The 17,431-nt window shown below is 43.6% G+C and overlaps 1 protein-coding gene across 11 annotated transcripts in view; it reads right to left on the reverse strand.

Moving 5' to 3' along the window:
- TRAK1 (trafficking kinesin protein 1) overlaps nt 1-17,431 on the reverse strand; it is a 239,844-nt gene that overhangs the window by 16,149 nt on the left and 206,264 nt on the right. The gene's annotated exons all lie outside the window — the stretch shown is intronic.

The raw sequence follows: 17,431 nt of genomic DNA on the forward strand, positions 1-17,431 counted from the left end.
AATTGTAAGTATGCAGTGCTGTATAATATGATGATTGCAATATATTAAGAGGCTACAATTTTTGATGGGAGGAGGAGTGTTTCTTTAATGAGATGTCATGGGAAAAAAATTCAGTCTGTCAAACAACATTTTGGAGCAATATCACCAACTTTTTGGTAGGCTCCTTTAGGCTATGTGCACACATCCGGAATTGCCGCGGAAAATTCGGAACTCCCTGCCGCGGGAAATACGTATGTGTTATTGGCATGCATTTTCCCCGCTAAACACTAGCGTTTTGCATGCGTAATTAGCTTGCAGAATGCTAACGTTTTTCAAGAGATCTGTAGCATTGCTTGGAAAACTGATTGACATGTTGGTCACAGTTGCCAAACATAGTGCTTGACAAGTGTGACCAACTTTTTACTATTGATGCTGCCTATGCAGCATCAATAGTAAAAAGATCTAATGTTAAAAATACAAAAATAAAAAAATTGTTAGTTCTCACATTCCGACACGGCCCCCGATCTCCTCAGCGGCTTCCGTTCCCATGGATGCTTTGCGCGAAGGACCTTTGTGACGTCATGGTCACGTGACTGTGACGTCATCCCAGGTCCTTCGCGCAAAGCATCCCTGGGAACGGAAGCCGCCGCGTGCACCGCTGAGAGGCAGGAGGACTCCAGGGGCAATCGGAAGGTAAGTATATCACTATTTTTTATTTTAATTCTTTTTTTTTTTTTAACAGGGATATGGTGCCCAGTCCGTTGAGGAGAGTCTTCTCTCCTCCACCTTGGGTACCATCTGCACATGATCTGCTTACTTCCCGCAGGGTGGGCATAGCCCCATGCGGGAAGTAAATGGATCAATGCATTCCTATGTGCGCAGAATGCCCACGATTCCGCAAAGTGAATGAACATGCTGCGTTTTTTTATGGAATGCGTTTCCGCTCCGAAAAAAAATGCAACATGTGCACAAAAATTGCGGATTGCATTCTAATAATAGGATGCCTAATGTATGCGTTATTTTTGCGGTTTTATTGCGTTTTTATAGCGGAAAAAACGCAAAAAATCCGGAACATGTGCACACAGCCTTAAATTATGGATTCAAACTTACTGAGAATTGAAGAGTACTCTGAATTGCTACTCACTGACAGCAAGATGTCAGATTATTTGTAGTCTACAACATAGAAGCTTGGGGAGCAAGTTTAAGTTCTATATAGCAAATCCGAACAAGACGAAAACTCATTTTCTTTCTCCTTTTTATTTTTTACTAGACAAAATCATAGGTAAGATTTATTTCAAAATATTGTATAACAAGAAGCTTGGGGATGTGGGAATACTCAGGCAATGCTGTGCTCCTGACTCTAGGACCCTTTAGATACTTGGAAAACTACAAGTCTCAGCCTGAAGCTGTCAGGGTGAGAATTTATAGTTAAGCTGCCCTGTCTGGAGAAGGAAGATTCACATACTGGTAAAACTGTGCAGTATATTATACCTTTGGGATAAACAAGAAGTACAACACATTTACCAGATCCTCCAATATCTGTCATATGTGAGATAAGAAAACTTTTAAGAAGGAACAAATACTACTGTAGTATTAAAATGGAGTACAGAAAGTAGAGAAAATCTAAGGTATCAGGTACCGTTTAATGATGTTTAGACAAATTTCAGTACCCATCTTCAAAAGATAAAAAATATTAATTCTTATTTCACAAGATTAAAATCCAGTGTGGAAAAAAAACATCCAAGTAAAAAAATGGGTAACCTGATGATAAAAAGTAATTCAAATTGACATGACTATCCATTATTGAGTACACATCAACTCTTCAGACTTCTGTATTCCACATAAAACAGTAATTCTGGCACAAAGGACCTCCAAAATGCATTTAAATGGACTAATAAGTAATGTAGGGAACTTAGCAGCTATGCAAACCATACTAGCACTGTACCTGTAACTGGTATGGTGCCTGATAAAAAAAACGTAATTTATATGCAAATGAGGAGGTTTCGGTGGACCTTTGGCATAGCCAAGGGTCTTGGTGTACGGTCTTGCCTCATCTGCATACTAGGGACCTTCCTCGCTTCTGATTGATAGTGCTCGCTTCCCAGAGGGAGCACCGTGTAAATGCTGCTGGCATTCGTGCGGCTGTGCTTGGTGTATTAGTGCAGTGAGTGTCGTCAGCAGAAAGAAGGCTGGGAGGAGAGCGCGTACGGCTGCACACATATATTTACCCAATGCTCGCTCTGGCATGTGAGCATTCTCATTTAGAAGTGGAAATGCAAAGGAGGAGGCCTACCGGCGCACCAAACCCTTGGCCACACCAAGGGTGCACCAAAGCCTCCTCATCTCTATGTAAATTAAAAGTTATTTTCTCAGGCACTGTACCAGTAATAGGTGAAGTGCCAGTATAGTTGTGTGGGCCAAGTCCACTACAACAGTGTATAGGGCATTTAAAATGCATTTTAGGGGGGGGGTGACAAACTGCCTTAAAAAATCTGCACTGTATCATTCCTAAAAAGGAATATATAACTAAATAGACAACCAATTTACTAGTTTACATGGGGTGTCCCTGCCCAGAATGACATTGTCATATCAGTACTCACAGTGTGAGACTTTAATGCACATACCTCTTTGACAAGGAGTTTGGCAAAAACTAGCTATCAATTGAATGACATGGTTATGGCGCAACGCAAGCAACATAAGGAAAATATGCTACAGAATGGTTTCTTCATGGGAATATCAAAACAAAAAAGCATTTAAAGAAGCACTCCACCCATCAAAGTTTTTATCCTAATAATATAGTGCAGTCACCATATTATATAGCACGGTGTACTTAAAATTGCTCATTTTGCCTTTCTACCCATATAGTTCTTCTCTTTTCTCTGCTCAGTGTAGAAACAGGAAATCTCTTTTCCCTGCAAAAATCATACCAGTCTTCAACTCCTGACCCAGCTGCTCCACCTCCCTCTGCCAGGGACTTTTGCCCTGCAGTGACTAATGAGTCATACAGGGAAAATTGACCTCCGGTTTCTACATAGAGCTAGTCCGTTTTTAATCATGCAATGTCATAGACTTAATGGAAAACAGAAGTATTAAGTGGGTAGAAAGGAAAAATTAGCAATTGTAAGAACACAGTGCTGTATAATATGATGACTGCAATATATTAATGGGATAAAAACTTTGATGGGACAAGGAGGAGTGCTTCTTTAACCCCTTCCTGACATGCCCCATACTAGTACTGCGCATGTCGGGTCTCCTGCTTTCATGTGGGCTCTGGCGGTGAGCCCACATCAAAGTTGTGACATATCAGCTGTTTTGTACAGCTGACATGAGCACGCAATACCGGCGGGTGAAATCGCGATTCACCCGCCACTATTAACCTGTTAAATACTGCTGTCAAATGATGACAGCAGCATTTAACCGGCGCTTTCGGCCGCGCGGCCAGAAATGACCTCATCACCGACCCCCGTCACATGATCGGGGGTCGGCGATGCATCAGGATGGTAACCATAGAGGTCCTTGAGACCTCTATGGTTACTGATGCCGGCCTGCTGTGAGCGCCCCCTTGTGGTCGGCGCTCATAGCAAGCCTGCATTTCAGCTACATAGTAGCGATCTGATGATCGCTGCTATGTAGCTGGGCCAATCGAGTTGTGCCAGGTTCTAGCCTCCCATGGAGGCACGGCACAAGTAAAAAAAAAAGTTTTTAAAAATATGAAAAAAAAAAAATTATATAAAAGTTTAACCCCTTCACCCCCGGAGCTTTTTCCGCTTTTTCATTTTCGTTTTTTGCTCCCCTCCTTCCCAGAGCCATAACTTTTTTATTTTTCTGTCAATATGGCCATGTGAGGGCTTATTTTTTGCGGGACGAGATGTAGTTTTGAACGATACCATTGGTTTTACCATGCCATGTAACAGAAAACGGGAAAAAAATTCCAAGTGTGATGAAATTGCAAAAAAAGTGCAACCTCACACTGGTTTTTTGTTTGGCTTTTTTGCTAGGTTCACCAAATGCTAAAACTAACCTGCCATTATGATTCTCCAGGTCATTACGAGTTCATAGACACCTAACATGTCTAGGTTATTTTTTATCTAAGTGGTGAAAAAAAAATTCCAAAGTTTGCTTAAAAAAATAAAAAAAATTGTGCGATTTTCCGATACCCGTAGCGTCTCCAATTTTCGTATTCTGGGGTCAGGTGAGGGCTTATTTTTTGCGTGACGAGCTGGCGTTTTTAATGATACCATTTTGGTGTAGATAAGTTCTTTTGATCGCCCATTATTGCATTTTAATGCAATGTCGCGGCGACCAAAAAACGTAATTTTGGCGTTTTGATTTTTTTTCTCGCTACGCCATTTAGCGGTCAGGTTAATCCTTTATTTTTATTGATAGATCGGGCGATTCTGAACGCGACGATACCAAATATGTGTATGTTTGATTTTTTTTTTTTTAATTGTTTTATTTTGATCGGGGCGAAAAGGGGGTGATTTGAACTTTTATATATTTTTTTATATTTTTAAACACTTTTTTTTTAAATTTTGGCATGCTTCAATAGCCTCTATAGGAGGCTAGAAGCATGCACTACACGATCACCTCTGCTACATAGAGGTGAAGTACAGATCACCTCTATGTAGCAGAAATGCAGGGTTGCTTTGAACGCCGACCACAGGGTGGCGCTCAAAGCAATCGGCCATCAACAACCATAGAGGTCTCAAGGAGACCTCTGGTTGTTATGGCAATGCACCGCTGACCCCTGATCATGTGACGGGGGTCAGCGGTGCGAGCACCTCCGGCCGCGCGGCTGGGAGCGCTAGTTAAATGCCGCTGTCAGCGCTTGACGGCGGCATTTAACTAGTTAATGGGCGCGGGCGGATCGCGATTCCGCTCGCGCTCATTGCGCGCACATGTCAGCTGTACAAAACAGCTGACATGTCGCGGCTTTGAGGTGGGCTCACCGCCGGAGCCCACCTCAAAGCAGGGGATCTGCCAGCTGACGTACTATTCCGTCAGCTGGCAGAAAGGGGTTAAAATTGCAATAACTTTTTTTTTTTCTCGAAAAGCCGTAGAGGGCTGAAATTTCGTGACATCTCTGCAGTTTTGGTCCTGAATATATTGGCCAAATTTCAATAAAATATATATGAAGGTACAATTGTACCTCTGCAGCCTGTTAACGTTGTAAAATTATGCAGCCTGACGAAGGTTAAGCCAGTTTCACACGTCCGAAGTTCTGGACAGAGTACAGCATGCAATGCCCGGACCAGCTACGGATACCGACCTGAAATAAAGACCGAGGGTCTTCTGGTCACAACAAATAGCCTCATAGGCATATATGAGACTGTCGATTTCAGGTCAAGAGACAGTCAGTACGGACATCAGAGTCCATGAATATCGGACGTGTGAAACCGGACTTCGTTTAACCTCTGTGTGACCCAAACAAATTTTCCAAATCTGACATATGTCACTTTATGTGGAAATAATATTTCAACAAATCTTAGTAATTTTGAGACTGGTTTTAGTGATACGTTATACTTTATGTTATTAGTAAAATTAGGTCAACATGTTTTGCGTTATGTATAAAAAAATAACAGAAATTTGCCAAAAATTAGCAATTAACCCTTCAGGCGTTTTTTTTTTTTTTTTGCTTTCAGGAAATAAGATAATGTGGCATGATAGTTGTGCAAATTTTTAATTTTACCACCTAAATGTTGCCAACTCTGAACAGGCCACTATAGCCAGCAGACTAACACCATTATTTGGCCATGAATTTCCAATAAGACCACACAATCATGATCTCTGGGTGTTCATGGAGTTAAAGAGGGAGAAGCCACAGTCTGTTAACCATCTATATGCCAGCAGCATCCAATGGATTAAAAGACGGTGGTCGGTGCCAACATGGATCGTGACTAATGCAGCAGGGTATCAGCTACAGTGTACAGCTGAGAGCTGCGGCATCTTCACCACTCAAGAGGCTATTCTCATAGCTCCGATACTGGTGGTCACTAAGGGGTCAACAGTTTGCCTGAAGACTGACTCATGCTCTAGCTATTCTATGACAAGCTATACCCACCTAATACAAATGCACCCCTCTAATATGATGGAGAAATGACAAACATCTCAAAAGCAAATTCAAATTAACACCGGGATCTATGTACAGTGAGTTACCTATAGCAATAAAAAGGTTCAATGGAAGGATGTGACAACCAAATCATTTGACTCGAAGATGCTGTAAGTTTTCATGGTATGTATGACCCACAAGCATGGTCGAACGGACAGCAATATTAAAAAAAACAAAAACACAACAACATGACAGGGATGAAAAGGAATGAAAAATTCAGCTGAGAGCAAGAAAAGTAAGGAGGAATCAATATACTGTACATGAAAAGTGGAATATAAATTGAATACATACGGTCTGTACTATAGATTCGTACGCTACAAATGTATATTTTAGGCACTATGTAGGCAAAAAAAACAGGTTACAAAGAAATAATCTGTATCAGCTGGTACCAAGTCACGAAATGTTCCGTTTGGAAGAATAAATGCAACATAACCAGGGCAATTAGAAAATGCATTGGGTGCTACATCTCAAAGTAGTAGTACTTTGTTCATGTATTAAATATCCAATAAGAAACTTGTCGTTAAAAACTGTCTTGTATGTAAAATTCATAGAATATACAACACGTGCAGCACATGGTCTTAATGGGTATAACACAAATAAGTGCAGATGCACACCGAGCATGCTAAGGTATATGTGCACGTTAAAAAAATTAACTTTGAACTACGTTACTGCATTATATTCCCCAGGGCAAGTACTTCTCCAGGAGAGGCAAGTTTAAGTTCCCATTTACAAAGACACATTGGAAAATAACATTTTTTGCTTGCTTTATTTTGCATCTTCTTTGCAGAGATTTTAGCCAAGCATTTGCCACCTAATTAATTCATTTTCATTAAATCCACGTGGGAGGTTTCATCGGGGGAGTGTACTTCTTCCCCCTGCATGATGCTGACCAATCATAAGCAAGCAGTAAGGCCACATTCACACGTTCCTTTTTATCCTGCGGGTTCTCCCGCAGCGGATTTGATAAATCTGCAGGGCAAACCCGCTGCGGTTATCCCTGCAGATTTATCGCGGTTTGTCCTGCGGGTTCCGCTGCGGGTTTTACCCCTACTATTGATGCTGCATATGCAGCAATATGCAGCATCAATAGTAATGTTAAAAATAATAAAATCATGATGATATACTCACCCTCCGACGTCCCGATCTCCTGGGCGCTGCAGGCGGCGGTCCGGTTCCAAAGATGCTGTGCAACCAGGACCTTCGGTGACGTCACGGTCATGTGACCGCGACGTCACCGAAGGTCCTGGTCGCATAGCAAACCTGAGACCGGACGGCCGCGTGCAGCGCTGAGACTTCAGAGGTGAGTATATCATGATTTTTTATTTTAATTCTTTTTTTTTTTTTAATACAAATATGGTTCCCGGGGCCTGGAGGAGAGCCTCCTCTCCTCCACCCCGGGTATAACCCGCACATCATCCGCATTACTTCCCGCATGGTGGGCACAGCCCCATGCGGGAAGTAAGCGGATCAATGCACTTCTATGGGTGCAGAATCGCTGCGATTCTGCACAAAGAAGTTACATGGTCCTTCTTTTTTCCGCAGCAATTCTGTGCGTTTTTTTTCGGGTTTTTCCGCATCATGTGCACTGCGGTTTTTGTTTTCCATAGGGTAACATTGTACTGTACCCTGCATGGAAAACAGCTGCGGACCCGAAGCGGCAAAATCGCCGTGGTTCCGCAGTAAAAACCGCATAGTGTGAACATGGCCTAACACTCAGGAGATAAAGAACACTCTCCTCAATAGCTTACAGTGTCTCAGTGTGTGAGATTTACAAATACTCTAATTGTTAAAGCTCCGAGTGGCAAAAATGTGAAAAAAGAAAAAATATTCTATGCAGCCACTTTCAGTTCAAATTTCACCCATCTGGACAGGAACCTACAGGATTTAAAGGGGCGGTCCCCCTCACCACGCCAGTTTGTATTTCAGAGTATAAGGGACACCGCCATTGAGAGTTTGTATACAATCATACATACTTTACATTACTAAATACCATCACCTCTACAGAGTGGCAAACTAAAGGCACACCTTCCAATAGAGTGCAGGAATCCAGTGATTAACTACCGGGGGAAAATGTGCGGGTGCTGTCGTGGACTCTGTAAAATCCTATTACCGGTAAGTAAAAACCGGTTTTCCTATCGCCACGACAGCACCCTTCGAGAGACTTTCAAAGACCAATCACCTGGGAGGGACCACAGCACTAAGTACTGATCGCCCAAACTCTAAGTTGGCCTTAGATGATAGATCAAGACGGTAATGTTTATAAAAGGTGGAAGGAGACGACCACATTGCCGCCTTACATATTACGTCTATGGAAATGTCTGCTTTCTCCGCCCAGGATGAGGCCATGGCTCAAAGTGGAGTGGGCTTTGATGCCTTCTGGTGGTATTTGTCCTTTGGCAAAATAGGCAAGACATATTGCATCCCTGATCCATCTGGCGATAGGACCCTTTGTTACACTCGCCCCTTTCCTTGGATTCTGGAAAGAAACAAACAGAGCCCTACTCTGCCTCCAAGGTTCTATCTTGTGCAAGTACTCCAATACTGCTCTTCTAACATCTAGCATATGACATTTCTGTTCTTCTGCTGAAACTGGATTATCACAAAAGGATGGTAAATATATCTCCTGATTTCTGTGGAACTTAGAAGCTACCTTCGGTAAATATGCTGGATCTGGTTTTAACACAATCTTATCATGAAAGACCATTAGATAGGGAGGGTCTACTGACAATGCTTGCATATCACTAAAGGTACCGTCACACTAAGCGACGCTGCAGCGATACCGACAACGATCCGGATCGCTGCAGCGTCGCTGTTTGGTCGCTGGAGAGCTGTCACACAGACCGCTCTCCAGCGACCAACGATGCCGGTAACCAGGGTAAACATCGGGTAACTAAGCGCAGGGCCGCGCTTAGTAACCCGATGTTTACCCTGGTTACCATCCTAAAAGTAAAAAAAAAAAAACAGTACATACTTACCTACAGCCGTCTGTCCTCCAGCGCTGTGCTCTGCACTCCTCCTGTACTGTCTGTGTGAGCACAGCGGCCGGAAAGCAGAGCGGTGACGTCACCGCTCTGCTTTCCGGCTGACCGACGCTCACAGTCAGTGCAGGAGTGCAGAGCACAGCGCTGGAGGACAGACGGCTGTAGGTAAGTATGTAGTGTTTGTTTTTTTAACTTTTAGGATGGTAACCAGGGTAAACATCGGGTTACTAAGCGCGGCCCTGCGCTTAGTTACCCGATGTTTACCCTGGTTACCAGTGAAGACATCGCTAAATCGGTGTCACACACGCCGATTCAGCGATGTCTGCGGGGAGTCCAGCGACCAAATAAAGTTCTGGACTTTCTTCCCCGACCAGCGACAGCACAGCAGGGGCCTGATCGCTGCTGCCTGTCACACTGGACGATATCGCTAGCGAGGATGCTGCAACGTCACGGATCGCTAGCGATATCGTCTAGTGTGACGGTACCTTAACTCTTCTAGCAGAAGTCAATGCTACCAGAAGGACTGTCTTTAAAGTTCAAATTTTAATGGAGACAGAAGCTAACGGCTCAAAGGGGGGTTCTGTTAAAGCATCCAAAACCAAGTTTAGATCTCATGGCGGTAACCTAGCAATATGAATTGGGTTACTACGTTCACTAGCTTTCATAAACCTGGATACTCATCTATTCCCTGCCACGTTGCTGTTATATAAGGCTCCTAAGGCTGATACCTGAACTGTAAGGGTATTTACCGCCAATCCCAATTCTCGGCATCTCTGCAAATACTCCAGAATTTCCGGAATTGGAACCCTGTCTGTTAAGGGATGCTGATGAAAGGCAAGGAACTTCTTCCAAACCTTAGAGTAAATCTTGGTCATAATCTCTTTCCGGCTACTTAAAGGGTAGATATTAAGGCGTCCAAAAAAACCCTCTGTGCTAGCAACTCCCCCTCAAATTCCACGCCGTCAAATGCAGAGACTCCACATTGGGGTAACGAAATGGACCTTGAGAGAGAAGTTCCGGACTCAAGGGCAACACCCAAGGGTCGGTAACTGACATTGCTCTGAGTAAGGAAAACCATGGCCTCCTGGGCCAGAAGGGGGCAATTAGGATTACTCTCGCTTTCTCCTCCCTGATCTTCCCGAGAACTAGAGGAATCGGACACATTGGGGGAAACGCATATGCTAGAGGGATGTCCCAATGAACTTGGAGGGAATCTACTATACAAGGTTTGTCCGGTACCCAAAGGGATGCAAACTTCCTGATCTGCCTGTTTTCCCTTGTAGTAAACAGATCTATAACTATAACGGGTAACCCCCAAAGACCGACTATCTGTTTGAATATTAGCCGGTTCAGGGACCATTCTCCCGGACGTAGAGAATGACGGATGAGGCAATCTGCCTCCACATTGTGTTCTCCTCGTATGTGAATTGCTGATAAAGAAAGGAAGTGAGTATGTCTGCAGTGGTGATCATTAGAGATTTTGACCTTGTCCCTCCCTGATGGTTGAGGTATGCCACTACTGTCATGTTGCCGGTTTATATCTGCACATGTGAATCCCGCAGGTTCGGTAGAAACTTGAGCAGGGTATATTTGACTGCTGTAAGCTCCTTCTAATTTGAGGATCTTTGGGTTTCTAGAAGAGACCATCGCCCTTGGGTCCAAACACTTCCCATGTGAGCTCCCCAACCTATTGGGCTGGAATTGGTTGTGATCGTGTTGTCCGGTACTATTCCCCAATGTACCTCTTTTGACAAATGACCAATATCTAGCGACCATTTTAGACTGTAGAGAGTGGCGGCTGATAGTCTGAGTCTTCCATTCAGACTACCTTGAAGACTCCTTTCTGCATCTAGGATTTCGGATTGCAATACCCGAGTGTGGAATTGAGCCCACTGAACAGCCGGTATACATAACGTCAATTACCCCAGAAGGGACATTGCGTCTCTCAAGGTTAGATTTGGATCTTTTCTTACAGTCCTGACTTTGTGAATAATCCTCTGCTTTTTTATTCTGGAAGGAAACATAGCTGATCTTCTGAACTTAGCAGAATACCAAGGAAAATCTGACTCGTTGATGGCTCTAGCTTTGCTTTCTTTAGGTTGACCAACCAACCTAGGTCCTGTAGAGACTATCTTATACAGTTTAGGTGGATTTTACACTGGAAAAATGAATTCCCCACCACCAGGAAGTCATCCAAGTAAGGTATAACTAATGGCCTTCCCTCTTCATCCGAGGAGGATGGCGATGAGGAACCTGAACATTCGCCCTTTTGTAAAAATGGGCTAGATCCTGGCAATAAGCCCCCAATAGATCTCTCATGCCGACTGCCTTTAAGGGAATAATTTCTCTCTTCCCCGATGACCGCCCTGAGGTCTAATGCACGAAGGGGAGCTTCTTCCTCTAAGGTCTGACAAATACAAGCCTGGCAAAGATTTTTACTATAGCTATCAGGCAAAGGTACTGTACACAATGCACACTGCTTATGCTTAGTTTTAGTCGTCTTTTTGACCTACAACAAAGCACAAAAAAACGGACCATATCAGCTACTAGGTGTACTTATAACACTCACCAAAGGCTGAACTCAAGAGTACCGGTTTCGGAGGAGGTGAATCCACACGTGACGCTGGGGCGCTCGAACGCTGTTGCCCCCGTACCACACTGCTGCTACTTCTTGAGCGGCTGCTACCACTTTTCCTGCGCTGCTCAGGCACCTCCACCTGAAGGTGCTATGTGTTCCCTACCAAGGACATGTTGCCGCACACCCAGCACACAGCCTCTGCTGCTGCGCCTCCTCCCCCGGAAGTGTTACCATCTACTTCCGGGTCACGCCGCGCTCACGTGACCCAGGGCGGCTCTGCCCAACAACTGGGATCACGACATCCACATATCCAGACGAGGAGGGGTCTGCGAGCAGGACACTCCCGACGCTGCTTCCAGTGACCCCGTCTCTGTTGTTCCCGCAGACACCGCGCAGAGGCCGCAGGACCTGGGTAAGAACTTTGTGCTTTAGCACCTGTCTGTTCCCATCTAGGAAAGGAACCCAAACTGGAGTGGTGAGGGGAACCGCCCCTTTAAATTCTGTAGGTTCCTGTCCAGATGGTGGGCGGATCCCCTCTCTCATAGGGTGCTGTAGTGGCAATAGGAAAAGATTTCTAAAATATACTCATTTTTTTTTTCCTTGCAGATTTGAAGCAACTCTAAGAATGTAAATTCTTAAGGCATTTATACCCACTCAAATGAAAGGGGGAAAAATGCACTGAAACACACCACTTATCTGTAAAACACGCGTATGTTATGGTCAATACTCCAGCATTGCAGTGGATTTTTCTGCGGGAAATACTGAATGTGTGCAATACTCTAGTGCAGGGGTGGGGAACCTCAGGCCCGTGGGCCATTTACAGCCCTTGATGATGACCCATTTATTTCTCCTTTCTCGGTGAGCACACATATGCAGTGTTTATTACTGAATGCGGAGGAGCGTGCAATGAAAGATTACGTCTGGACACGAGTAGCAGTTTCAGGACACACTTAGTGGGCAATTCGAACGGCTCCTGAAGAAGGATCTAAATACTGCTCTACTGCTTCATTTGTTTGTGACAACCCCTTCATAACCCCAATAAAGCCTATATTCACCTCCTGTTCCAGTTCGCCTTCCCTGGGGTGGTGATGAGGCGTTGTGAGTGACACGTGAACCTGGTGTCCAATCAGCGCTGGCGTCAATGTCTCTGTCTTTGTACGAACTGAATATGAAGACAATTGGGTGCCGGGCATCACGTGTCATTCCATCGCATCAATGGAGCTGGCACGAGAGGAAAATATAGGCTTTATTATTTTATCGGGGCCGAACATGTACTTTAAGAAGTGGTTTCCCTAATAGTAGTCCTAGTTGTAGTGGGCAACCCCTTTAAAATATACAAAGCCTATTAATGGATGTCAAAATGAAATGTATATGGATATGAAATAAGGATTAAAAAAAAAAAAAAAACAGCATAAGAAAAAAAAAAAGGATTGAAGCATAATGGATAGATAAAACATAATGGAGATTTTATTGAAAGCTCAGAATAGATACAAATAGCGAAAGGTATTACAGGATGACCAACTCAAAAGGAAGAATGAGGGAAACAGAACATATAAAGTACAGAATACAGATCAATTAAATCTGCCAACACATTCAAAACTGCCGGCTACACTTCCTATTCTATTATTTGAATAAATAATTATCCATAATAGTCATTAATGGCAAATTTATAAAATAAATGAAGCACAAGTGAAAATTTACTTTCAGAAATTCTATAAAGTTTTTCATTCACCACTCCAAAGTTATAAATATCACCATCTATAGTCCAACAACTCCCCAGCCCAAGAAGTGCAATGCACTTTAAAGGGGCTGTCCAGAATTTTAGCTGCCTGAAAGCAGGAAATGTTCTGAAATAAGAACTAAATTATCACTACTCGTTAAATAGCCTGCCACCCTAGCAATAACGCAGATGGATGTTATGTATGGTGACAGCTGCAGCCCATCACATGACTCATTGGTCACATACCATACATGCAAGTAAGTACAACTGCCTACAACAATGATTGGCTGCAGCAGTCATATGAATTAGGTATCTTATGTCATCAGGGCTGAAGAAAAAGGAGACTAGTGGAGCAGCAGTGGGGTTTCAAAGGGAATCTGTCACCACCAGGCTGATTCTGAGCTATTACTATGGGCATACAGGTAATAGAATAGTTAAACCAGCCTTGACTGTATTCCTCATAGCTGCAGTGTAGATGTTGAGAAAAGCAGTTTTAATACTATACGTTAATGATTTGTTCCAGGCTTGGAAGAAATCACTGCCTCCTATCTTCATCATAATGGCATCCCCCTCCCATCAGCGTCACACTGACCTGTTCGGCACTGTAATACTGTGCAGTAACTCACCGCGCCTGATCAGATCAATGCGGACACTGCCCATAGGAGGGTGGAAAGGGGTCATGTAACCGCGCTGGTGCATTGCACATGCACGGAATTACAGCGCCGAACAGGTGTGTGTGTGACGCTGATTGGAGGGGGATGCCATTATAATGAAGTTAGGAGGCAGTGATTTCTTACAGGCACCGCACGCCCCAGAGCCTGGAAGAAATCATTATAAATGAAATTCTCAAGATCTACACGCAGCTATGAGGCATACAGGTAAGTATATTTTAACTATTGTGTTACCTGTATGCCCATAGTAATGGCAAAAAAAATCGTCCAGGGATGACAGATTCTTTTTAAGAGTGAGCATTTGTTTTTTTTATTTTTTTATAAAATGCAAATCACCTGCTTTGGGATACCTCACTTAAAATTCCAGACAACCCCTTTCAATAATAAATCATGGACATTTAGATTTGTGCAAGTAGTTTTAAGGGAATCTGTTACCCCATTTTAGGCCTATAAGCTAAGGCCACCGCCATCAGGGGCTTATCTACAGCATTTTATAATGAGTAAAAAAAAAATTGCCCCTGGGTGAGTATAACCTAACTTCTTTTTCTTATCTTTCAGGTTACATCGGGGGCTTATCTACAGTATTACAGAAAGCTGTAGATAATCCCCTGATGGCGGTGCCCGCAGCTTATAGGCAACAAATGGGGTGACTGATTCCCTTTAAAATTAGTGACCATGAAGAACCCCAAATGACTAGAGGCAGTAAAATAAAACAAATAAAAAAACTACAAATGTGGTCATATACACAGGTTTCATTGCAGTTCACCGACTGACGGCATTCCCAGTCAGGTAGGCAACGTTCATGTACTTTGCAACTACATATCTACATGTTTGTTGGGAAGAAGGATGAAAAATAGTGCAAGCGAACAAGGGAGAAGCTCATTTAGGCTCTTGGGTTATTAAAAAAAAAAAAAAAAAAGGACAAATTGATTAGGAAATTGCACTACTCATCCATTGCTTTAGTTTGCTACATTTCCCCAAGGATCACCAGTACCAGGCAGGACAATGTCTTTCCACAGCCATAATTTCTTTTGTAAAGGGGTCATACTAAATATACAGATTGTGTTTTAATACATTTCACCACAATAGAAACTGAATCAAAGATAAACTTAACAGTAACATTTTTTAAAAACTTAAGAAATCATAAAATTTATGGATTAGCTACAACATTTATAATGGTTCTGCCCTATGTTCTCTATTGCTCCACTGAAATCTAGGCTGCAGGCAATATGGCTTAGAGACATGGAAATTGCCAAACTAGGTGGCAATAAAGCATAGTGCGAATGTAGAAGGTTACAAGATTAGTGGAATTGCCTGCGGATGGCCGAATGCCGGGAGAAGGATAACAGAAATGGTGAAAATATTCTAAAAAAAAAAAAAAAAATTCCTTCATTAGCAGAATGATCTTCCAACATCTCTTTTTTCTAATCAGGTGAGAACTGTTCTTAAGGGTTGGCCAACAAATGGTATACATCACATATCTTATGTATAGGTGATAAATGCATTTTCACTGCGAGTCCTAGCTCTGGAATCTACTGATCACCAGACTGTGGACCCTCGTCACGTTCAAATGGAGTGGTGGTCTTGCTTGAGCACTTCTGTACTTTATCCATTTATTGTCTATGGGACTGAAAAAAACAACATATCATATATACTTGAGTATAAGTTGACCCGAGTGTAAGCCGAGGCACCTAATTCTGCCACGAAACACTGGGAAAACGTACTGACTCGAGTATAAGCCGGGTATGCATTGTCCCCTCATCCCTATCCTTGCATGCATGGCTCCTTATCTCCTATCCTTGTATGCATGGCTCCTTATCCCCTATATCCTTGTATGCATGGCTCCTTATCCCCTATATCCTTGTCTGCATGGCTCCTTATCCCCTATCCTTGTCTGCATGGCTCCTTATCCCCTATCCTTGTATGCATGGCTCCTTATCCCCTTATCCTTGTATGCATGGCTCCTTATCCCCTATCCTTGTATGCATGGCTCCTTATCCCCTATCCTTGCATGCATGGCTCCTTATCCCCTATCCTTGTATGCATGGCTCCTTATCCCCTATATCTTTGTATGCATGGCTCCTTATCCCCTATCCTTGTATGCATGGCTCCTTATCCCCTATCCTTGTCTGCATGGCTCCTTATCCCCTATCCTTGTCTGCATGGCTCCTTATCCCCTATCCTTGTATGCATGGCTCCTTACTCCCTATCCTTGCATGCATAGCTCCTTACTCCCTATCCTTGCATGCATAGCTCCTTATCCGCTATCCTTGTATGCATGGCTCCTTTTCCCCTATCCTTGCATGCATAGCTCCTTATCCCCTATCCTTGTATGCATGGCTCCTTATCCCCTATCCTTGTATGCATGGCTCCTTACTCCCTATCCTTGCATGCATAGCTCCTTACTCCCTATCCTTGCATGCATAGCTCCTTATCCGCTATCCTTGCATGCATGGCTCCTTACTCCCTATCCTTGCATGCATAGCTCCTTATCCCCTATCCTTGTATGCATGGCTCCTTATCCCCTATCCTTGTATGCATGGCTCCTTACTCCCTATCCTTGCATGCATGGCTCCTTATTCCCTATTCTTGTCTGCATGACTCCTTATCCCCTATCCTTGCATGCATGGCTCCTTATCCCCTATCCTTGCATGCATGGCTCCTTATCCCCATCCTTGTATGCATAGCTCCTTATCCCATATCCTTGCATGCATGGCTCCCCATCCCTATCCTTGTATGCATGGTTCCTATATAAAAACACATCCTACTTACCCTCCTGCCCGTCTTCCCTGCAACTCGTGTCAGAGCCAGCTCTTCCTGCTGAGCAATCACATGGCCCAGCTCATTAAGGTAATGAAAATTCACTCCACGCCTATGGGAGTGGAGAGGCATGAATATTCATTACCTTAATGAGCGGGGCCACGTGATCGCTCAGCTGGAAGAGCTGCTGGCGCCAGAACGAACAAGATGCAGTGAGGGCGCGCAGGAAGGTAAATAGGGTATAGCTGCGGCTGTAACTGTGCGTGCTACAAGAGAAATGAATATTCACTGCCATAGCAATGAATTTTCATTTCTCTTTAGCAGCAGGCACAGGCTTTAGCGGCCGGCTCCTGCCTCTGTGACCCACTGTTCCGCCGCTCCCCTTCCATCTGCTTAGGACAATGACTAGTGTATAAACCGAGGGGGCGATTTCAGCAAAAAAAAAAGTGCTGAAAAACTCGGCTTATACACAAGTATATACGGTAGTATTGTACTCGGCTATTTCCATCAGTCCCATAGACAATCAGTCTATGCATGACAGGTCCTTGCAACAGGGCATAGGTTTCATTTTCAGGGGAAAGGTCATAAATATTGTTTGTGAATGAAAGCTTATGGTCACTTAGGCAGCAGAAT

This window comes from Ranitomeya imitator, chromosome 6 (genome assembly GCF_032444005.1).
Source record: "Ranitomeya imitator isolate aRanImi1 chromosome 6, aRanImi1.pri, whole genome shotgun sequence".
Classification (NCBI taxonomy): domain Eukaryota; kingdom Metazoa; phylum Chordata; class Amphibia; order Anura; family Dendrobatidae; genus Ranitomeya; species Ranitomeya imitator.